This window comes from Pinus tabuliformis, chromosome 5_1, assembly GCF_031772625.1.
Source record: "Pinus tabuliformis cultivar Carrire ecotype Pingquan chromosome 5_1, CPIR1, whole genome shotgun sequence".
NCBI classification, from domain to species: domain Eukaryota; kingdom Viridiplantae; phylum Streptophyta; class Pinopsida; order Pinales; family Pinaceae; genus Pinus; species Pinus tabuliformis.
In genome coordinates this window covers 960,899,585-960,925,090 of record NC_142305.1, presented here as the reverse complement: position 1 = coordinate 960,925,090, position 25,506 = coordinate 960,899,585, and positions in this window count along the sequence as shown.

Genomic DNA, 25,506 nt, shown 5'->3' with positions numbered 1-25,506 from the left:
TTTTAGCATTTGATTTCATTTTCCTTGTACTTTCTTTCTTGCAATAGGTGAAGGTTCCATTTTGAACATTTCATTTTCTTCAATTAGTTTAGGATTTGAATTCAGTATATGCACTCAATTACATTATGACAGTAAAGGAAGGACACATTGTATGTTGCACATATAGTGTTGATACCTCTTAGGTTTGTACGAACCCCAGGTTTATAATTAAAGTCGGTAGCCTTGAGAGTTGAAACATTCTTGTTACAATACCGAGGCTCATTGGAGTGGATGGCATGTCTTCTGAGGGTGTTGTTGCTGATGTGGAGGGGTTTGTTTAAGGTGTTCCGTTGATTCCATTTCCTTAAGTTCACCAAGGAATTTGAATCCCTTATAGTAGCCCCTTTGGTCGCATGTTTACCCTAACTGGTCAGTTGCTTGGGTAGACTTGGGAAAGCAGGGTGTTACAAATTGGTATCAGAGCATGGTTGTGCTCTCCTTAGGTGAAAGTGTTGGTCATGCATGCATGTGAGTTTCATGTGTGTCTCTTACACTTGCATTCCATGTGCTTGTTGAATTGCATCATGTTGATCATGATTGTAGTAAGGTTGTCATGAGGAACTTGATGTGATTTTGTGGGATGCATAGTCGGAAGTATATGATTGGTTGCATATGGTTATATGTCTCTTACATGTTTATTATATGTCACTTGACTACATCCTTGTATATCAGGTGTATTATTGAATGTTTTTACATGTATCAGTCTTGTAGGTTGGTTACAAGAATCGATCACTTATGCTCGATTACATGTGTTCATATGTATGTGTAGTTGATTAGGAATTACTTATGCGTGTTGATAGTTTCATGTGGAAATATGTGCAATGGAGTAATAGTTGTTTTCATGCATGAGGTCATATCATGCATTGTTGATACGGCCTTGCATTGATGTCTGGACCCTAGCTAGAATGATTTTTATGATTTGATACACTTATTCAACATATGTCTATATGTTGTTATGTTTATGATATACATGTATCACATTGATTTGATGATCTTGCAAACAAGGTATCCTCCCCAAACTATGCTAAGGTATGTGGGTTTATTGTGATTTGGTTTAGATGACATAGTATGCCTTGCAGGAAAGAGATCAGATGGCTAGCAAGGTGGTAGACTACATAGAATCTCCCTATGCATCAAATGGGCAACATGGTGTGGGGAACCCTTCTGACTTAGCAAACACATTGAGAAGCCCAAAGGAAGAAATAAGGAGTTACAAAGTAGACAATGACAAATCATGTTGGCACAAGAGAAACAAGCAGAGGTGAATGCAATACTAATTTAGAGTTTATAAGATTTGCAACGACAGGGACCACTTCAGATTAGCCATGGACATGAGGAAAAAACTAATGGGGAATATGGTAGTAGCTCTCCTAGTAGACATAGGTTAGATAGATTTGACACAGTGAGAAATGGCAGGTTGTTGGACACTCCAAGTAGGAGAGGTGATAGACACAGGTACTATTCCAGTTCTGGTTCAGATAGGCATCATGATCATCATTGTTATCATCCTTAAAGGAGGAGTGATAGGGGACACTTTCCGAATGAGTTTGAGAAATAAAATCCACCTACCTTTGATGGAGAGACAAAGAAATCACAGGATGCACAGGAATGGTTGCTTGGTATGAAGAAATTCTTCCGATTGCATGATTATTCAAAAAACATGAAAGCAAAGATAGCCACTTTCAGTCTTGAAGATAAAGCAGATATTCGGTGGGAAGACATGGAGAATGTCAAAGGTATACATGAGAAGGATTTGACTTGGCATGCATTTGAAAGGCTCTTCAAGAAGAAGTACTTTAGTATTTTGAGAGGTACTATGATGACAAAGCTAAGGATATACATGAGTTGCGGATGGGTTCTATGACAAATGATGAGTATACTAGCAGATTTTTGGAGTTGTTGAGATATGTGCCTTACCTCAAGGAGGAGAAGGCCAAATTTCAGAGATTCATTGGTGGATTGCTAGTTGCATTCAAAGATCATATTGAGTTTGATGAGCCTAGATCATTGGAGGAGGCCATCTGAAATTTGAAGCATTGCTATGAGCAATCATAGTGAAAAGTTGAGCCTAAGCATGACTTGAAAAGAAATGAAAATTTTAAAGGAAAATGGCCACCAAAGAGAGGAAGACCTCAAGATGCAACTAAGAAAGAAAATGCAGTTCCTTACAAGAGATTCAATACAAACGAGAAGGGATGTGGAGAGCGGTAGGCTAGAAGAGGTGGTAGGGAAGTGTTGCAGTGTTGGATATGTGGTAAGGATCATCATAAGAGGGATTGTCTGTAGTATCAAATTGGTGGTAGACCCTAGATCTACAGTGCTCAAGAGGTGCATACAGTTGGTGATGTTGGTTATATCATTCCTCAAATCTATGCAACTATAGACAACATGCATGTAGATCATCACGCATCTATCATTGAGATGGACAGTAAGCTTTGTGATCAAGTTGTTTCTATTTTTATTGATCTTGGATCTAACTATAGTTATATTAATCCTGACCTGGTGGATAAGTGTGGTTTGAGAAAAGAAGTGCATGTAGAATCTTGGTTGGTACAGTTGGCTACATGAACAAAGAAGATAGTTCACCATTGGGTGAGAGCTTGTGCATTTTAGTTAAATGGTATGTCTACAGCAACACCTTTGAATGTATTTCCATTGGGATTGTATAGTATGCTTTTGGGTGAGGATTGGCTATACCTTCACATAACCAAAGTGGATTACTTCGATAAGGCCATTGAGTGTGTGGATGATAGTGGGGAAAAGAGGACATTGTAGGGGAAGAAGAAGCCTACATAAATGAGGATGGTTACCACTATGCATGCTAAGCATAGTTGCAAAAAAGGTTGTGTGATGTTTGTAGTAAACATTTCTAGTGACAAGGGTAAGGAGGTTGAGGATGCCAATGTGTTAATCAGGTACCTAGTTTAGCAGCAGTTTCAGGATGTATTCCCCAAGGAAATTACAAAGTTTCCACCTCACATGGAGGTAGAATTTTCTATTGAGTTGGTTCCAAGGGAAGCTCCACATCAAAATCACTTTACAGGATGAGCACACCTGAGTTGGTTGAGTTAAAGTCGCAACTTAAGGAAATGTTGGAAAAGGGATACATTAGGCTAAGTGTATCACCTTGGGGTACACAAGTGTTTTTTGTGAAGAAGAGAGATGGTACTATTAGATTATGCATTGACGACAGGCAACTAAACAAAGTGACCTTCAAGAATAGGTACCCTTTGCCAAGGATTCATGATTTTTTTTATCATTTGAAGGGAGCAGTAATGTTCTCAAAGATCGACTTGAGATCGGGATAACATCAGATACACATAAAGGACGAGGATATCTTCAAGACTGTGTTCAGGACTAGGTATGGGAATTATGAGTTTGTTGTCGTTCCATTCAGTTTGACTAATGCTCCAGCTACGTTAATGTGTTTAATGAATAGTGTGTTACGTCCTTATCTGGACAAGTTTGTTATTGTATTCATTGATGACATACTGGTATATTCTAAGAATGAGGAAGAACATGCTGAGCATTTAGAAGCAGTGTTGATATTGGTAAGAGAGCATTAGTTGTATGCTAAAATTAGCAAGTGTAGTTTCTTTCAGACTAAGGTACATTACGTGGGGCATGTTGTCTCCAAGGATGGCATAGCAGTTGATCCAGAAAAGATAAGTGTAAAGTGTGTATTTGGGTCGTAGAGTAAGAGAAGGCTCTGCAGCTGAGTGCGCAGAGGCCTAGTAGTCCGCAGCTAAGTGCGCAGACCCCTGCAGCTAAGTATGCAGGGCAGGTCGAGTCTGTAACCATTGGAAGAATTAATAAAGAGAAGTTTACCATATTTTTGTGTATCTTTTCCTTTATGATTGGGTATAAATTGCAAGTGTATTGTTTATTTGTTGCGTGAACTCATATGAATGTGTTTTATAAATAAATATAACGTAATACATCCATTTAAGAGAAGATAATTAATTGGTATAGGAAGATAAGTAAGATCTGGGGTACGACTTAGGGGAATAGCGCAGAGTGTTGCTCCAGCAGTGTGGAAGCCCCACAGTCCCTGGTTAGGGCTGCGCGAAGGTAATTATATCAGGGCGCGAAGGCCAGGGAAGTGCGCGAAGCAGCCTATGCACAAGGACGAATAGTTGGATCAAACCAGATCCTCAGACATCTCAAGGGTGCAAAAACCTAGTTCTAGCACCCCCCCATACTACTTTGGGTGAGTCCTCAGTCCACGCTCCGAGGACTATTGCCAAAAGGGCCAGTAGTACAGGTATTTGTTTGCCTAATTAACTCTGAACCTAGGTCAGTCCCCAACAAGCCAACAAAAGGTTCCATTACCAAGACCAGGATCTGCATAGAGATGTATGGTGTCATATCACTAGAATCAGACAAAGAAAGTAATTGAAGATGGTTGGATAGGAAGATTCACAAGTTCACAGTGCATGAGAACAGGAACCCACGACTATCAAAAGAAGAGTGGTTACACTGCCACTTATATACAAAGATCCACAAAATTTTCTTCGCATCTTTCCCTACTGAGCTATACGAGTGGACCGCGAAGCTAGCAGATAGCCAAGGAAGGTGTAAGCTCAACAGATCTATTTTGTGGACACCAGAATTGGTGCGCAGATTGGAAGCATCGAAGTATAAGATTGCATGCACTGTTGATAACTAACTCGACCGAATCATCGAAGGATTCATCACTGAGTTCACAGTAGATACTTCAGTTAGCTATAGCGAGGCATAATGATGCTTCCTCAAAGGGACGCAAGGTAAGTATGTTAAATCTTTGAACACTTAGATTAAAATACTATTGTGTGAGAAGTAGGTTATGCGAATAAATTGATGTTTCGGGCTACACAAAGTGGGAGAATCTACAGAAACGAAGGTAATACAGAACTAGAAACTAGCCCCTTGATTTCACCTCCACGAGGGGGTGAAGAAGAGCTCGCAAAGGTCTCACCAAGAAGTTCAATCAATTTGATAAGGCAGAGAATTTCACACATACCATCCCCACCCACACCACGACTAGTTTCATTGTCTTCACCGCCATCTTCGCCCATACCACCTCTGCCACCACCATGAATCAATATGGTGAGCGCGATAAAGTTATCGGTGTTCAAGGGAGTACGAAATGAAGATCTAAACCAGTTTTGGTTCGTGATAAAAGTTGTATGGGAAGAATAGGGAGTCACAGATGACAATATAAAGAAAACAACGTTGGTCAGTGCTCTGTAGGATCGCACGCTGACCTAGTGCATTAAGCATTCCAATGACAATCTGAATGCGAGGATCGTAGATATTCAAACTATGCTAAACAAAGAATTTAGTAGGCCGAAGTCAGAGGCGTAATCGATCATTGGGTTCAAGGAAATTACAATGCTACTAGGCAAGACCCCTTGGGAGTTGGATCAGAGACTGAAGTGCACAATGCACGAAGCTAACATGATGTTGATGGATTGACAACACAACGAATGGTTTATAGCATCATTAATGCCACATCTAAGGAACATGTTGTCACAACAAAGGCTAACAACTCAATCCAAGGCCTTGGAGTTCACGATGAGATTGCATGAGTGGTAGAGGGAATTACTCCCCTAGGGCTTTTTGGGTGAAACCCTAGCAGACTGAAAGTTGTCTATTCAAAGAAACATGCATTCATACAGCCATTATGCTATTATAAGCAAATTCTATGATAAGGGTACGTACCTTCGGTCCTACGTTTGAGAAGGCCTTTAGGGTCCAAACCCTTCTTGGAGTTCCCTTCTTCTCTTTTGTCCTGCAAAACAAACAATTCAAATAACACAGCAGTACATGGACAAAAACTTATAAAGAAACCATCTTCATGTTATAAAGAAAGGTAGTTAGTTATGAAATCCAAACAACCATTTACACATGAATTCAAAACATGAATATCATTAACATAAAGAAGATTCATTTCGGGAACCAAGACATGTGTTTCTTTTATTATAGACAAATAAAGTACATAAAAAGGAATATGTTCACCTGAGTCACCTTCAGCAGGCTCCAAGCAAAGCTTCCTTCCGGATCCGTTCCAGCCTCAAGCCTTTAACAAAACTCCTTCCATGACTCTCTCCATGATGTCATAAATGGTGGATGAACATCAACACACAAGGAAACAAAGGTTTCATGTACAAAATGGGGGAAGTGCGGAAGGCACAAGGGACTTCAAACCTGGTCAAGGGAAAAATCTCAGCATAATAACCTTTCTCTCTATTCTCTCCCTTAGGCCTTCCCTTTAAGGTCTTTTTATACCATCTCCAAAGTAGTTTTTTAGTTAGGAGTTGGTTGGGAACAGTTGGGCCACGGGCACTAACAGGTGATCAGCAGGTAAAACCCGCGATCTCCACCTGAAAAGAAGGAATTTTATATTTTTTAAGTGTTTTAATACATACATGCAAGTTGGATATACACAGACCCATGTATACACGCGTTTAACTCAGGGCAATGTCACGTATAAGGGATAAAACACTGTTTTTTAAATTTTAGGACCAGGTCTGGAAGGAGGGGTTTCCCTAAGCCATGAGTACAGCATCACAAACCATAAGAGTGAGATTTGGAGCTATAACAGATGCCCCCTAATATATGAGGTCAGAAGGAGTACATGATGGCCGAAATATATTATGCGAGTACATGGAAAGGAAGTCTGTCAAAAACCGAGGAGGACTTCACCAGAATTCAGCCTGCCAAGCCACCAAAGGAGATCAGAAAGAAACACTATCTGAGGCGGGCATACCCATGCTCAGAAAAAGTAAAGCATGTATGCATATCAAGTACAAGCGGATCCACTAAGTATACAAGTATAAATGACTGAAAGATACATAATGGATCATCTGATCATAATGAACAAGTACATGTCTGAATATCACATATAAGACTGTCAATGATGCTGAAAGATGCAACGGATCACTGATATCAAAAACTGATCCCAAAAGGTACCAACTATGATGGAATAGGAAGGTACTACACTGCAAACTCAGGTGCCAGCATATAGAATGTCGCCATGACTGACTACAACATATAAAGTGGAGTGGTATCAACTAGCAGCAACAGGAGCAACTGTCAAGTGAACCAATGAATGCTGATACAACCTGAGGTCTTCACCGACCGCCGTGGTACATTTCTACACCATGGGAATAAATGATCTAAAGTCGACCATGTGAGAAATCGTTTGATTACCGGTCATTGATGTATACCGTTAACAAACGCGAGACTGCTCACCGATAATGATAATGAGCGTCAAGGTACCCAGTACAATCTAACAAGTGTGAATAGATGAGCTGGAGTCGAACACCTGTAAGAATCTATCGATCAGGGGACAATGATGGTTTCCCACTGTCGATAGCGAAGGATCTTCCACTAATGACTGCAAACCCCAAGGTGCTGCCAAATGGACTCTAGATCTTTGCCCCAGAGCAATGAGTCAGAGTCGATAGGGAAAGATCCGCTAGAAGGAAGGCATTAAGGCATCCTTCATCAATCTAGCGCGAGTGTAACCCGTAGGCCAATAATGTGGAAGGAATCAGACGAAAAATATGTAGTAACCCAACCGAAGTACGTTTCCAGTGTACACAAGATGTGGCTAGCGCATGGCAGAAACCCTCTGAACCAACCAATAATGAAAGCTGACACAGAGGCGAGGTATCCACCAATAGGGTCAAATGGAAACCAAGGTACTGCACGAATCCCAATGTGTGATAATGTAAGCTGATGTCGAACACAAGGGAAACCACTCAGTCAAAGACCCATGATACTGATCGATGCTGAGCACAAGGTGACCTATCAATAATGAAAATAGGGCCAGGGTGCGGCTCTAGGCCTGTCCTCAGAGCAAGGTGTCGTCGTCGATAAGGACAAGACCCGCCAGCAAGAAGTCAATGGGGACCTTCTCAAACCGGCATGAGTAAAGGACCAATATAACTGATGTGATGATAGACATGACACTGACAACCAGGGATGGCCGACTGAAAAATGAGTTAAGAGACACCGCAGAGAGGCCGACTCAGGCTAACTTCCCTTGAACAAAAGCACGACTCAATGTGACTGTGTGGCAGCATATGATGACTTTGTATAAGTTCACCATGCAGGAGGCACGAACGAACCCTCCATATGATTGGAAGAGATAACCAATCGGGGGAAAACTGACTCAATAACAAGGTTATGACGTACCTAAGTCAAACTAAATCCCACCCATGCGGAGGAGACTTTGTTTTGAGTGCTTTGTTCAAGGGCGACACGACTGACTCTAGCTGCTAACAATAAATGGAAATAATGTCCCGTTCCCGCTCTTTTTGGAATATTTAATTTTTTTGTCTTTTTCTGTTAAGCCGGAAAAAGAATAAAAGAATGCTATGGTACAGTGGAAAGAACGCGTGTCGGTGAAACAGATGATCTAGTTCTCGGGAAAGGAACGTTCTTATGCTCAATGCAGGGAGGTGAAAACTGGTCAGTGACACTCAAAGGTATGTTCCTTCCACGGGTCAAGGTGTGTCAAGCTGCAGAAGTCAAAGGTATGCAAGGTTGATTTTTCAGATGTCATGGTCAAAAGTTGGCTTAAACACGAGTCCAAGTGAAGCCGGCTCTAGGCCAAAAGGTGCAAGTGGTCAACATACAATGCAGTAGTACAACTCAACACAAAGGAGCCTCTAGGGTATATGGCCAGAACAAAGCGGAGAAGCTAAGAGGAATGAGTCTTCAACGCATAAGTCATAGCGGGGCTACAGAGGACTCCCGAGCTTAAGGACAAAAATCAGCATGAGTGCCAAGCGACAACAAGGTACAAACTAGGGCACCCATGATAAGGTAGGCTCTACCACACAAGTCATGATACTTCTAAGCAATGAGAAGGTTCTGAACCATAACTTAGTGGGGTCGATCCTAAGGCAAAATGGGAAAGGAAACTGATAAGTGCACAATGCAGGTGGAAAAACCTAACCTATATGCCAGTTTCGAGAACCAATACCTGTCAGAACGGACCAAACATAAACTTCCAACGGAGTAATCTTCCAAGTTCTGTAAACATAAATAGGAACACTAGACGAGAATTTAATACATCCCACATATAAACTTCATATAAAATATTGTGTTATAGAGTACAAAACTTGAAAATGCGTACCTTATATATACAATATGGTACAGGGAACCACGCAACCTTTCGGCTTACGTATAATAGCTCTTTTGGACAAACCCCTTGCAGGGATCAGACCAAGAACTCCTTTGGTAGTCATAACTCATGGATTCAAAGAGTTCTTCCTGTGAAGGCAATACAAGTTCTAAGAAATCATGAGAACTACAAGGATCAAAAGAGGGAATGAAGGGGTCCCATGTCCCTATAGGAAGAATCTCTCGGTCAACTGCTGGGACCATGTCCCAAGAAGGAGAATAATAAGTCAAAGGATCCTTCTCAGAAGCAATTGAATCTTGAGGACTCAATGCCACATAATTCGCCCGTGGCGGTGTAGAGTCTACTTGAACACTTGGAACAAACCAAGGGGCATTCTGCAGTAAAGTCGAATTAGGGTGGTGATTATCAGATGCAAGCTGATCAATAGTGACAATATTCCCGTTATGAGGAAAGCACATTACTCAAAAGAAAGAAGACACCACAGCATTCATAGCATAGACATAATCACGCCCAAGTAGCATATTAAAGTCTAAAGGGCTATCAACCACCATCATATCGATTAAGACAGTCTTCCCACCTAAAGTGATAGGAATTGAGGAAGAACACCCATAGATTCACCAGGTCTTCTATCATAGGCTAACAACTGACTCTGAGATGTCAACAACTTTGGGGAACCCAAAGCTTTCCAAGTCAAAGAGGATATAATACTTGCAGAGGATCCTTCATCCACCAAACATCGATAGACATTTGTGGAATTAACTCTGACCTTTATTTGGAAAGGTGCAGCGGAAGGAAGACGAGGCTCAACAAGACTATCCCAATCAAAGGAAACACTCTTAGCACTTGGAGGGGGAACATTCGAAGCAACCGGAATGCCCCCTATACCAGAAGACTTTGTACTAGAGATCAAACAGACTCTTTTGTTAGGCACTTCACCCCCAAAAGAGGAGTGTAATCGGCCAGTGATTGCACTGGCTGTACCACATTATCAACGAATGGTTGATGGGATTGATGAGAAACTATATCAGATCTAGGAGTAGAAGTACTTTCAGACTCGGACCATATCCTTTGAACCTCTGGAATACCAGGGCATAAATGAGTAAGATGGTCTCCCTTGCATATCTTACAAGGGAACTTAGGTTTAAAATTTCTACGTCCAGGTTTCTTATCAACCTCCATTCCGCAAGCATGACTAGCAGTGATTTGCGGAGAGTCCTGAACATGACTTGCAGAGGTCGGTGACTCTTTGCTAGTATGACTCGTAGTGACTAGACTTGTGCCCCCAGCATGACTAGCAGTGGCTGAAGGCTCATCTCCAACATGACTCCCAGAGGTTGAAGATGAAATGCTAGTGTGAATCTCAGTGACTACACTTATGCCCCCAGCATGACTAGCAGTGGCTGAAGGCTCATCTCCAACATGACCTGCAGAGGTTGAAGATGAAAGGATAGAATTATTCTTCTTCTTTGACTTCCTCTTTCTCCTCTTTTTAGATTTCTTGTGACAAGAAGGAGGAGAAGAAGGAACCCCAGATTTCTCTTTGAGAGAAGATGAACAATTAGCATCCATGTGATGCCCTTGAAATAAAGCATTCAACTGAGAAGCTTCAAGAGCATTTGGAATATTCAGAGTGGACCACAGCCAAATGGGTAGTCCAACATTCAACCGAGGAATATTCAAAGTGGCCATCAAGGGAGTACTAACGTTTCCAAAGAAAGGAAAAGCACAAGGATTCCCTTTTTGGAGGGCACCTTGGTTGGTTTCCACAGGAATATTGGCCATATCTAACTGTTCCAAAGACCCTTCCCCTGCGGGAATATAGAAATAACTTTTTCAAGGAATATGGATAAGCAATCAAAACCTTTTCCCTTGAGGAGGCAACTCTACAACTTTTGAAAGAACGACCAAAAGCCTTTCAAGATCGGTAGAATGGTAAGCCGGTCACTCAGAACACAAAGTCCAAATGTGACTAGACTAAAATACCTAAAGCCAACTATATACAAGGAACAAAGAGCACACACTAGAAAGTCCCTAAAGATAACAGCCAGTCAAACAACTTCCAAGTATTTCCGCTCCGGGTGATGAGGACCGGACACCAAAATACAAGAAAGTGGAGTAAGGGGCCTTCCGAAGATAGTCTGGGATAATGACAGCCCAGTCCTATCAGCGAAGGTAACAGAGGAAGTTACGCTGACCTCCTAACAACAGCCTGTGCCAGTGCAAGCCCCCAAGCTTCGCAAGGGTGCCCTCCAGTAGTACTGTCGAGAGTGATGCAACGTCAACCTCAGGTGCCACGGGATTCCCCTCCGCAGCCACCTGTGTAGATCCCTAGGAGTAGCAACTATGGATACCAACTCGTCATAGAAGCCAGGCGGAACAGTCGTGAGGTAAGTTCGGACAAGTAGGAGAGGGGGTATCTCTCTTCCCTGTCTTCACAGACCCTCGTGCTTAACTCCCAGATCCGGAGCTTTCCTGGTCTTCCTAACGCTATTGGATTTTCTCTCGTTATTCAGACTCCTACGTTTGACGTTTATATGGCCTTGGAGAGTTAACTCTCCACCCGCCTAATCCAAGGCCCTAAAATCCTAATCTTGTTGGTGTAACTGACTAAAACAAAAAGTTCTAGTGAATTTTAGTTAGCGCTTGATTTTATTAGGATGTTCTTTAAGTCACAAGGTAACAAAAGTGAAACTAGTGGTGTTTCTTAACGCAAAAGAAATTAATAAAAACTTAACTACATGCACATGCACTTTTTGTTTTTCGATGAAGAGCAATTTCTACAGGGTTCAGAGGAACTTCAAATAAACAATTTTTTCTTTTCTTTTCAAACTCCACACTCATAAAAGTTAACAAAACTATGTATGCCTAAAAGGGGATGCAAATCTATCCTAATGCAACAACTATATGCTGAGGCAACAAAAAATGAAAGTTTCTTGCTTATCAATCTCTATCTTGCCACTTACAATGTCTAGATGAAATATGGGATGTTCCCATTCATTTCGTCTAAACACTAAAAACAAGTTCTAAGACAAACATAAAGCACTTTCACTTCACTAAAAGGAAACCAAATGAAAATCAAGTTCAAGAAAGCAAAACTAAGATTTTCAAAAGATTTTCTTCAAAGCAACAAACAAAAAAAGTCTTTTCAAAAAATGTTCTCAACAACACTGAAACTTGTGATTGAAGAATAGGCAATTGAACACTTTTGCGAATCAACACCACTTAATGGATGAAAACCCAACAAAAATAAATGTGTTTGAAATCGCTCTTAACAATCAAAAGCAGCACTGAAATCCTTGGCAATGAAAACCAAAAATATCAAAAAGACAAATTCCAAGAAAGTGTCAAACAACAACTTTCATGAAACAAAGAAGTATATGGTCACAAAAAGCGATTTTGTCAAGCAAACAAAAAGTCACCAAAAGCAAGATTAACACAAAGATTGAATTCAATCTTCCTACCCTGATGAAACAGAGCAGCCAAGATTCCTAGCAAGAAATCTTGTGTGCTTTAGCCAAAAATGATGACGCTTGCAATCAACAAAAAACAAGACCAACACTCCTTATAATCAGAGAGAATTCAGAATGAGATGCTCGTTGTAAAACAAATAACTGATACTGGAAAATGACTGTTTCAGACTGACTCAAACCACCAGACAAACCTTCAGAGGCCAAAAAGATTTACAAATCTTGAAAATTGGAATATATACGCGACTGTACTGTAGTACAGATTGCGTGTATACGCGACTGTGTTTGAGGAAACCTGCGTATACGCGGCTTCACTCAAAGAAACAAGCGTATATACGCCTCTGTATCTAAGAAAAATAGCGTATATGAAAAGCTTCAAGAAAAATAAAAAAGACAAACTGAAGAAACTGGCAAAGCTTAAAGTTCAAGAACAGACCAGACAGTAACAGCAAGCAGACAAGGTAGCTGAGCCCTGATTGGCTTGAAAAACACCCAAACTAGGAACAACAAGAGTGTTGTCCTCAGTGGAGTCGCCAATTCTGGTAGAGGGAATTACTCCCCTAGGGATTTTTGGGTGAAACCCTAGCAGACTGAAAGTTGTCTATTCAAAGAAACATGCATTCATACAGCCATTATGTTATTATAAGAAAATTCTATGATAAGGGTACGTACCTTCCGTCCTACGTTTGAGAAGGCCTTTAGGGTCCAAACCCTTCTTGGAGTTCCCTTCTTCTCTTTTGTCCTGCAAAACAAACAATTCAAAGAACACAATAGTACATGGACAAAAACTTATAAAGAAACCATCTTCATGTTATAAAGAAAGGTAGTTAGTTATGAAATCCAAACAACCATTTACACATGAATTCAAAACATGAATATCATTAACATAAAGAAGATTCATTTCGGGAACCAAGACATGTGTTTCTTTTATTATAGACAAATAAAGTACATAAAAAGGAATATGTTCACCTGCGTCACCTTCAGCAGGCTCCAAGCAAAGCTTCCTTTCGGATCCGTTCCAGCCTCAAGCCTCTAATAAAACTCCTTCCATGACTCTCTCCATGATGTCATAAATGGTGGATTAACATCAACACACAAGGAAACAAAGGTTTCCTGTACAAAATGGGGGAAGTGCAGAAGGCACAAGGGACTTCATACCTGGTCAAGGGAAAAATCTCAACATAATAACCTTTCTCTCTATTCTCTCCCTTAGGCCTTCCCTTTGAGGTCTTTTTATACCATCTCCAAAGTATTTTTTTAGTTAGGAGTTGGTTGGGAACAGTTGGGCCACGGGCACTAACAGCTGATCAGCAGGTAAAACCCGCGATCTCCGCCCAAAAAGAAGGAATTTTATATTTTTTAAGTGTTTTAATACATACACGTGGGTTGGATATACACAGACCCGCATATACACGCATTTAACTCAGGGCAATGTCGCGTATAAGGGATAAAACACTGTTTTTTAAATTTTAGGACCAGGTCTGGAAGGAGGGGTTGCCCTAGGCCATGAGTACAGCATCACAAACCATAAGAGTGAGATTTGGAGCTATAACAACGAGACCCTGATACAAGATCCCAACCTAGGAGTTCAACAGATTCACGCGCAGTTAAAAAACTTGTGCCTTGAGATGCAGAGTTTGAAATAAGACAGGACAACCCACCAAGAAGTGTGTGATGAGGTATGGTGCGTAAAGTGAAAGGGTCAGGGACATGACAAGGACCACTACCCGGTGTCCACGAATTACCTCGCGGGAGGAGGACTAATGCCATTAAGACCGGAGGCCCAAGCATGACCGAGCGCAATGCCCACATTATGGTGCCCAATTTGTCAGATAGGAGGAAATCATGCTACACATAACTTCCATTTATTACAGAAGTACAGGTAGAATTCACAGAAATTGTTCTATAATTTTTGTAGATCAGTGGGACATGATGAGCGCGCCTATAGAAGTTATGAGCTGATGATAGATCAGACTCCTACCTACAGAGTTTAGGCCAAAACGCGACCCCTTGACCAAAACACAGGGATGGCTCGAACCATATTTTAGGGGCACAAATGAGGCCGAGGTGGAGGAGTACCAGGAAGGGGTCGCGGAAAAATAATATGTTACAATTGTGGAGGGCCAGGACATTAGGCCCGTGATTGTACAAATCCACCGCGGCCATCATGTTTGTATTGTACATTGTTTGATCACGAGACAGAAGATTGTCCCACGCTGATAGCAAGGTTGCATGATAAAGGAGAACTCCAACCTCCCTCGACTTAGAACCTGTAAATGATGAGGTCTGAGCCACATGAGGAAGACCCTAATGTGAATATTGTGCTCCGGAGTGGAATTACAAAAGGGGATGACAAAGGCAAGCAGCGTGAAGAAAATACTTGGGTTCACAAGGCTCCAACAAAGGAACCAAAGTTTTATTTGGAGCGTGCTAAGGAGACCTTGATGGAAGCCAAGAGGAGCTTCATTGATGCCTCCACTTCAGGAAGTAAAGACAGACCGGAGCCGGAAATAGACCCATCAATGCTCACCACATTCCTGGAAACATGCATGAAATTGTTGCGCGACAACAAGGCTGTAAAGGGGCTACATGAACTCATAAATAGATGCGTTGGGACCACTCAAGGGGAATTGTGTGTAGTTCGGAAGCTCATAAAGAACACAACACGAATGGGAAGGGAGATGAGATTGACTGCGCATATTGGGGAATATGAGATGGACCAAGTGATTCTGGATCTAGGATTGGATGTGAACGTCCTACTGAAGCAGACATGGGAGTGCATGGGAAGGCCTACACTGCAATGGTCTCCTATCCAACTGTGAATGGAAAACTAGCAAAAGATCCTACCTATGGGGAGATTGCAGGGAATCATAGTAGATATCGAAGGAGCAAGTGCACAATCAAATTTTGAAGTGATAGAGATTGTCGATGATAGCAATCCCTACCCCACACTATTAGGAATATATTGGGCCACTAATATGAATGGGGTGATAAATCTAAAGAAGCACAAGATGATTTTTGATAAAAGGTCTCTACGCGTGGTTATACATTTGGACCCTGTAGAAGGATCACGCTACACCAGAGCCAATGCGCGACTACAACAACGACGATGACTTGGAATGCATCTACAAGATAATCGCGTGAGAGCAAGACTGGGTGAATCTAACCGCGTATGGATGAATCTCATGGGAGCATGAAAGCTCCTGCACATCGGATTCAGACGAGGAAATAGAATGATCGCAGAACTAGTTACACAAGGTAACCACACTAAACTATAACATGATGACAAGATCGTTGCACTGTGTATCGACAGAGGTGAGGGATCTACCTATGTATTATGGGTTAAGTGAGGTGGATGACTTCCTGAGCAGATTTGAAAGATAAGTGTTGGAACAACAACATTTCAAAGCTTTGAAATGGGTACTGTGCGCTGCGTCTGCAAGGTGGTGGGGTACACACCAAAGAATTTTCAAGGACCGGCGTGCATGCAAAAGGATGATGTGCATGCGTTTTCGGAAGCCTCAGATGCTATTAAAAGACAAGTATGACAGACAGGATGATCTGTGTGCACACCTCACAAAATGGACAAAAGCCTATGGGGAAGAGCCACAACCTGAGTGGGTGCACCTGTTCTGTCATACCCTAGATATTATACCCATGAACTGGTATATAGAGACAGAGCTCCATCGTGGAAAGAACAAATGGGATATCTTGCGCGAAGGATTCCTGTTAACCTTCATTTTTGAGGATCATTGGTGGGATACTGTTGATGATGCGCTACAAGTAGTAAAAGTATCTATCTTTAAAATACCTCAGGAGCCAATGGAAGTGCTTCAGCCTGAATGGGCGACCCAGCTGTGTTGCACGCTGGAGTGTTACAACGTGAATATTGAAGAAGACGATGAAGATCCACGGAAAGTTAACATCCCAGAAACTAAAGGCTATCGTGAGGTTCAAGGGCCATTGATTGAAGAACCTGACATAACCGTGTCGGTAAAGATGAAGCAGGTAAACATTGGTATGGAAGCCGAACCAAAGCATGCAATGCTCGGCGACTACTGGGATGACGCGGTGGTGGATAAGGTCACTGAGTTAGTCTGTGAGTACCAAGACTTATTCCCGACCAATATAATGGAATTAAAGGGGATCATTAGCAATTTAGGGATGATGAAGATCACCTTAAAACCTGACGCGAAGCCAGTTAAGCAGAGGCCTTACCGCTTGAATTTGAAGTACAAGGAAAAGGTCCGCGCAGAACTAGAAAAAATGCTTGCAGCTGGAATCATTGAGCTAGTGGAAGAATCCTACTGGGTAAGCCCTATGGTAGTGCACGAAAAGAAGCATAAGGGTGAGATAAGAATATGCATGGACTTCAGGAAGTTGAATGATGCATGTGTGCACGACCCATTCCCAACCCCGTTCACAGATGAAGTATTGGAAAATGTCGGGGGGCAAGAAACATATTCTTTTACTGATGGGTTTTCAGGGTACCACCATATCAAAATTACATCGGAAGAGAGGAGCAATACCACCTTCATGATTGAGTGGGGCTGCTTCCAATACACTGTTGACATTTGGGTTGAAGAACACGCCAACCATCTTTTCGCGCATAGTTGTTGTAGCATTCAAAGAATATATCCACAAATTCTTGGAGGTCTATTTGGATGATTGGACTATATTTTGGTTGGCTAAGAACCATGTAGTGAGCTTACACTTGATGTTGGATACTTGTTGATGACACCAAATCGCATTGAACCTCAAGAAGTGTACATTCCTCATCCCCTTTAGGAACCTGTTAGGACATGTGGTCTGCAAATAGGGACTGATGGTAGACCCCGCGAAGCTTGCAGTAATTCTTAATTTGGAAGCACCACGAAGTGTTAAACAATTGCGCACTACCATGGGACATACTGGGTACTACAGGAAGTTCATCAAAAGCTATGCCCATATCACTGCGCTAATGGAGAAACTATTGAAAAAGGATGTCACGTTTGGCTGGAATAATGATTTCATGAAGAGCTTGGATGTACTAAAAGGGAAATTGGCCTTCGTGCCAATCCTGGTCCTTCCAAAATGGGATGTGGAGTTTCATGTTCATGTTGACACGTCATGTATAGTGCTGGGAGTAGTACTCACATAGGAGGGTGGAGAGGGCTTGGATCATCCTATCGCATTCCCAAGTCGCAGGTTGTCTAAAGCAGAAAAGAACTATTCCACAACTGAATGTGAGGGGTTGGCTATGGTATACACGCTCCAAAATTACCAGCACTATTTGCTAGGGGGACATTTCAAGATGTATACAGACCATTACGCACTAAAATACTTGGTCAATAAGCCTATGTTGGGGGGGTGCATATGCAGGTGGCTCATATTGTTCCAAGAATATGATTTTGAGGTCGTTGTGAAGCCTAGATGCCTACACACAGGACCAAATCACTTGTCACGAATTGAGATAGGCGATGAACCTACTAATTTGAGGAAGGATTACTTGATGCACAACTATTTTTTGTGTGCATAGCAGACGGACACTTTGAAGATATAATCCACTTTCTGACAACGGGGACTGCATTGAAGGAATAATTCGTCCAACAGAAGAAGGAGTTGATGGTGCACACAGCCTATTTTTCTGTCATCGTGACGCACCTATACAAGATGGGTAATGATGAGATATTGCGTAGGTATGTACCTGAATTTGAACGAATTCAGATCCTCACAGAAGCACATGGGGGTGCTACAGGAGGAAACTATGCAGGGTGAGCAACCGCGCAAAAGATTCTCCACGTAAGGTTGTGGTGGCCAACCCTTCATCAGGATTCAAAAGCACACTGTAAAGCCTATGATATATGTCAAAGGATAGGTAAACCATTGCGGAGGGATGAGATGCCTTTGAATCCACAAATGACGCTGCAGCCCTTCGAAAAGTGAGAAATCGACTTTGTAGGACCTATCAAACCTCAGGGAAAGACAGGCACGAGATACATTATCACCGCGACAGAGTACCTGACTTGTTGGGAAACAGTGCAGCTAGTCAAAGACTACACAGCCACCACAACTGTGAATTTTTTGTTTGAACACGTGTTGATTTAATTTGGATGTCCAAAAATCTTGATGAGCGATTGCAGTACACATTTCCTAAATGAAACCATCAGCGTGCTAACAGAAGAGTTTTAGGTGTATCATCAGAAAAGCACACCGTATCACACATAAGCCAATGGGAAAGTAGAAGCATTCAGCAAAATACTAGAGACTACACTAACCAAAGTATGTAATGTGCAACGGAGTGATTGGGACCTACGTGTACCTGTAGTACTATGGGCTTATATGATAACGTGCAAGAAACTGACAGGACAAACACCATTCTGGTTGGTTTATGGCGTGGAAGTTGTCATGCCAATGGAGTATATTTTACCTAGTCTACGCATAGCAGCGCTCACAGGTATGACGGACTACAAATCCTAGGAAGAGAGGCTCATTCAGTTGGAAGAACTTGAGGAGGAATGGTTCTTGGCTGGCTTTCATCAACAGGTGCAAAAGCAACGCGAGAAATCTTGGCACGATCGCCATATTAAGTTGCACAACTTCAAGGGAAATGATTTAGTGTTGTTGTATGACAGTAAGTTTGATAAATTCCTGGGAAAGTTCAGAATGCATTGGTTGGGACCATACATTGCTAAGGAGGTCACAGATGAAGGCGTGGTACAACTAGTCAAAAAAATGGAAAGCCTTTCCTAAGCAAAGTGAATGGTAGCCGATTGAAGCCCTACATGGGTGCCCCAGCTATCTAACTAGCCGACGGAAGCACAGTCTTCATGCTCCAAGGATCCAGACGAAGGCGCAATACTATAAAAAATGCAGGGGACATAGGCACAGATGCAGGGAAGCAGTTCCGACAACATGGTCTCGGAACAACGCGTACAAGAAATCCAACAGGTAGCCACTCAGTGCACTGTCGACCTTGCAACGGTTCGAATAGAGTTGGAGGGACTCCGTGCGAAGATCTCTGCACCAACATAGTGACTCGAGGGTGATTCATGATGTTTGTGTTGGGGGCTTATTGGGCATAAAATCCCCCTGAAGGCATGTTTTGGGGCTTAAAGCCCAAGTTTTGACCAAGTCCTTTGTAAAATATCCGCGAATTGTGGGCGTGGAGTGTGAAGTCATAATAGAGTCACAGGGTTGTCCACCCTTGTTTTTGTAATGTAATGTTGGCTTGATAGACCTACTCATGGTCTGCGGACCATGGGATTGTATAAATAGAGCAAGGCTCTCAATGTAGAAGATAGCATGACTAAGAAATGAAGCATGAGGAGCCTAAGTGATTGAGTCAAAGTGTAAAGTGTGTCTTTGGGTCGTAGAGTAGGAGAAGGCTCTGCAGCTGAGTGCGTAGAGGCCTAGTAGTCTGCAACTGAGTGCGCAGACCCCCATAGCTAAGTGCGTAGGGTAGGTCGAGTCTGTAACCATTGGAAGAATTAATAAAGAGAATTTTACCATATTTCTATGTATCTTTTCCTGTATGGTTGGGTATAAATTGCAAGTGTACTATTTATTTGCTGCGCGAACTCATATGAATGTGTTGTATAAATAAATATAATGTGAGACGTCCATTTAAGCGAAGATAATTAACTAGTATAGGAAGATAAGTAAGATCTTAGGGGAGACTTAGGGGAATAGCACAGACCGCTGCTCCAGCAGTGTGGAAGCCCCACAACCCCTGTTTAGGGCTACATGAAGGTTAGTATATCAAGGCATGAAGGCCAGGGAAGTGCACAAAGCAGCCTGCACGCAGGGACTAATAGTTGGATCGAACCAGATCCTCAGACATGTCAAGGGTGCGGAAACTGGTTCCAGCACCCCCCCATACTACTTCGGGTGAGACCTCAATCCGCGCTCTGCAAACTATTGTTGAAAGGGCCAGTAGTACAGAGATTTGTTTGGTTAATTAACTGTAAACCTAGTCAGGCCCCAACAAGCCAATAATACACATGCTTGCAAGAGAGGACTTTGAGGAATTCTCATGCAAGAAGGACATGTAGTGTGCTATGAGTCATGGAAACTGAATGAGCACGAGTAGAACTATCCAATGCATGATCTTGAGCTAGCAATGATTATACATGCATTGAAGATGTGGAGACGCTATCTTCTTGGCATGAGGTTTACATTGAAGGGCGATCACAGTGGGTTGAGGTATTTGTTTGACCAGCCGAATCTAAATTCCAGGCAAGCTAGATGGTTGGATACCCTTAGTGAGTTCGACTTCAATATTAGATACATCAAAGGGAAGGAGAACTAGGTTGCGGATGCTCTTAGCAGGAAGGTATAGGTAAATCATATAACAACTATGAGCTCTTATGGGACATAGTTATAGGATAGGATCTTGGAGGCAAGACAACATGATGACAAATATATGGAGATTATGCACAGGTTACAACAGGGCATAGGTACAGGTGCAGGTGCTCGAGATGTAGATTATCATCTCACAACAGATGGTTTGGTGAGGTTTTGAGATAAGATCTATGTTCCAAATTCTAGTGAGCTCAAGAAGATTTTCTTGAGGGAGTTTCATGCCAAGTGGTGGGCTCCAGTATTGTAGCAATAATGCTACAACTCCTGGAGCTTCCTATCTCTAATTTTATCAACCCGGTAGTTTGTAACAAACTTGGAAGCGACGGTGCTGTATGCACAAGTACTAGCTCTTGTCGCAGCTGTCACTTGGTCAGCTGGCACAAGTCCGCTAGGGCTCAAGCCGACTTCTATATGTTCTCAGAAGAAGCTTTCTAAATGATGGACGAAGGCTATCTCAAAGGAAATTGACCTACTTTGCAATAATGAACTGAAAGCCAACAAAACAGGGAAACCCTAGTAAACCCTAATCTGACTAGTCTAATCTCTATGATGCAATGGTGGGAGTGCAAACTTCTAGAAATTATGCCATTACTTCTAGTGATATGAGATGCATGGATTTAAGCTACTTCTACTGAAAAGAACATTGTTTTTGTATTTTTGCTTAAGTGGTTGGAGTTATTACGATTTTGTTTCTTATTAGGGTTTGACTGTGCAGGGGTGGTCCGAAGGGAAAGAAAGCTTGGGAAAGGTCAGGAGGGCTAGGAGAGGTTCCAGAGGACCCAAAACATCATTCCACAGAAGTCCACAACATTCAGATGCTTGGCAACCGAGGTTACAGGTTTCTACAGGATGTCTGCAGGGGATCCTACAGGAAGCTCGGGATTTCTACAGGAAGTCTGCTAACTTCTACAGGATGTTCTGTGGTTGGAGTTTTGGGTGATGGAGAAGTGGAGGAGTTGTATGGGTGGATAGGTAGGATGGAAAGGAGCTTATGATGGCACAGGGACAGAGATATGAGATGAGGAAAGAGTGCTTGCAGTTGGTTGGTGGATAGATGGGTGGAAGCAATGGAAAGTTCAAAAGGATGGAGCTACGTGAACAGTAGAAGTGTTGGAAGGAAAACGAGCTAAACAGATGTTGGGTAGGTGACTTTAGGCGTGGTTGAGAAGAAGAATAAGATGACGGAGTGATGCAACGCAGTGTAAAGGAAACAAATCTGCACAAAACCGAGAATTCATCAACCTATCCTAACTGTGTGATTAAATCAACGAACAGCAATGTAAACTTTAGAGAAAAATCGTGCATGGAGTTGGAATGAAGAAATACTGCTCAAGATTAGAATGCATGGATGGATATACGATTGAAATGACTGTGTTGCAGCTCGAATGAAAGTGTATGACTGTGTTTTTTTGGTGGCTGGTACGGTCTACACCCCTAATCTCTAAACAGAGATGGCAGTGAGTGCACTGTCAGCCCTTTTCTTGGAGCTCGAATGAATGATGATCCTCCTACTCTAATATAAGCAACTAAAAGCACTTGAACTGTAAACTAATCCTACTCAATCACATAAAAGAAATCAAATCAGCAGACTGTAATTTCTAAATTCATGTCAAAACAAAGGAATAAAGTGCTGGAAAGAAAGACAAGTAACAATACAAGGAAGAGGAGGTCTATTGCTCTCAGGTTGGGCCCTAACTTGAGAGCTATAGCTCCCTTAAAACTCAGAATTGAATCCAAAGCTGCCTGCCTTTATTGAATAATCATGAGTCTAATATCATGCCAAAACTGGCTTACAAAAAGCAAAAACCGAGCTGTAGCTCGTGCTTAGAAATTGCAACAGTAGTTCAAAAGTTCAAAAAGCCCCTATCAAAGGCCACGGCCTTAATATTTATACATGATGAGGATCAAGCTGGCTTCCTCAATTAATGGAGCTCGACTGTCCAACTAAAAGTAAACTGTTGTAGACTGCTGTTCCTGTAGAATCCGTTGGCTGCCTTTAAGCTCGGTGGGGAAAGCTGTTGGAGCTCGGAGTTAGGGTGGAGATCACGAGGGAGGTCATTAAGGCTGTAGACAACCTCCCTATAAACCTGCAATGCCACCTTTTCTGTCTCCTTGTCTCCTTCTGTGTGGTCTTTGCTCCCTTTAATGCCAAAAAACCTGAAATCATCTTGTATTAGCCACATAGATATAATGCCTGCCCTTCTTCCTACAAATAACACGAATATACCAAGAAATGAATGCATAAGTGATAAAAGATGAAGGGTTGAGCAAGGTAAGTAGGCCAAATGAGCCCAAATTGTTACCAAAAATTGGGGCTCATCATCACCCCCCAGCTAAAATATTTGCTCATCCTTGAGCAATTTTGCCCTAGCTCCTTGTCCTTGGCCGAGAACTAGGCACCGGAATACGCTCTTTCTTTCCTACTTTTGGTGGCTCTGTCTGTTCTACCCTTGGTGGCGATGAGGGTGCCACTCCTTCACTCTTCTCTGTTTCATTGACCTTGAGCCGGGCTTTTGAAGCCGATTGGTCTATCCTTCTTTTCCAAGTAGTCGTTTTTGGGCTCCCCCTCTCGTAGGTGACCGATATCTTCGAGGGGGACCTCTCACTGGGTGAAGTAGGGGCATCCCCTGTAGTGATTTAGCTGCTGGATGGGGGCTGTGGCTTGCCCGTCTTTATTCTCGAACTTCTTCGATCTTCAACATATAGAGGGGTCTCCCTCTTTCTCTTTTCTTTTGGCTTAGGTGGCGTGCTGAGGCCAGCTAGTACAGCTGCTACCTCCCTTTCACGAATATCAGCCTTCGTCTCCTTGGGTTTCACCTTTTTAGGGCTTCCTGTAGAAGACCCTGTTTTAGCCAATTTCGGGCTTCCTGTAGAAGACCCTGTTTTGGTAATTTTCGGGCTTCCTGTAGAAGACCCTTTTTCTGTTTTCGGGCTTCCTGTAGAAGCCTGTTTCTACTTTCCTGTAGACACAGGTGTCACCACCTTGGCTTGCTTTGCTGCATGGGTTTTGCTTTTTGGTTTGGTTGCGGGTGCTGATGAGGTACTTGTGCTGATGTGGACCTTCTCAGCTTTGTCTGTTCTGCTCTGCAACCTTTTCTCTCTTGCTGACAAGATGGGTGTGTCACCTTTTTCTTTGTCATCCTTTTTCTCATGCTTCCTCCTTTGTTCTTTCTTCTGCACTGTGGTCGGGGTCTTCTGGCCTGTTTCTTTCTTTCCCGCGACCACTGTTTCTTTCTCCTCACTGCTGGAGGAACCAGTTTCTTCAGTCAACATCCTTATGTCTCCATCTCTTGTCAAATTTTTGAATGCTTCCCATGAGAGGGGAACCTTATATGAATGAAGTGCATCCTCCACGAGAAGTTTGATCAATCCATGGTGGGCTACCTGATCTGGTATGCCTTCTTTTAACTTTGTGGCACACTCAATTAGAGACCGTAGCAGGAAATAAGGAATGCTCAGTTTGTTTTCTACAGGAAGATCAATCTGGCGTCTCAATTCAGTGAGAAACCTGAAGTGATACGCGTATACGATGCTAAAACGGCCTTCACAGGTTATATACTTCATGATTTGCAGGCTAACTTCATTCCATGGTGGCAGCAAGCTGGTTCTTCGCACCCCATTTTTGTCCTCCGTGAATTCCTCCTCAGGTGGAAAGAATTATTTCTTTTCCTGCTGGCTCAACTTCCTTTCTTCCTTATCCCATGGCAAACCCATTGGAAGTTCAGTAATTCGACTGATATATTGCGGGGTGAGCTTGAGGCTTAGGCCCCTGAAGTTCACAGTGGCCAGTGTTTTGGATTTCGGCCTCAAGGCTTGTAAAAGTTCTTCTGCCACTTCGTCGTCATGACCCTGCAACTTGTCACAAAAGGATATCCATTGTGCCCATGTGAAGAGCTCCACCACCTCCTGGTTTTCTCTTAATTTTGATGAATCAGTGGGTTCCTGTCTAATAAACCCACCCGGCATGATAAAAACTGTTGCTAGAGGTGGCGAATGCGGAAGAAGTTTAGCTTATTGGGACAGAGCGTAGAATTACGCTTCCGTCGTGCAGATAATCCACAAGACTTATCCCTGAGGACCTTAACACAGTTTAATTCACTGACATCATGTAGAACGACAGTCTATGCACAGCAGACAACACTTGCAACAACTTTCTACGACCAGACTGTAGACGACGATCCTGCCACCTTTAAAAACCAATTGCATGGAGAGTTCAGGGTTACCTTTTTATCTGCCACCTTTTTACGTGAGGAACCCGCCTTCCTGTAGAAACATCTTTCCTGTAGGAGTAGCTTTCCTGTAGGAGCAGCGCGTGATTCCTGGGGAAGACTGCAGTTGGTCTCCGCTCTCGGTGTTGCACCACAGCTGTTTTGATAGCCAAAGGCTCAGAGTTTCGAACTGCAGAGGGATCTGAATGTTCACTTGAGGTTCAAACGGTGGATGATAAATGCATGCGGGCAATATAGCCGATTAAATTTGAATCGGCCGAATCCGTGGCGCGGGGGTGAGCTGTCCCCG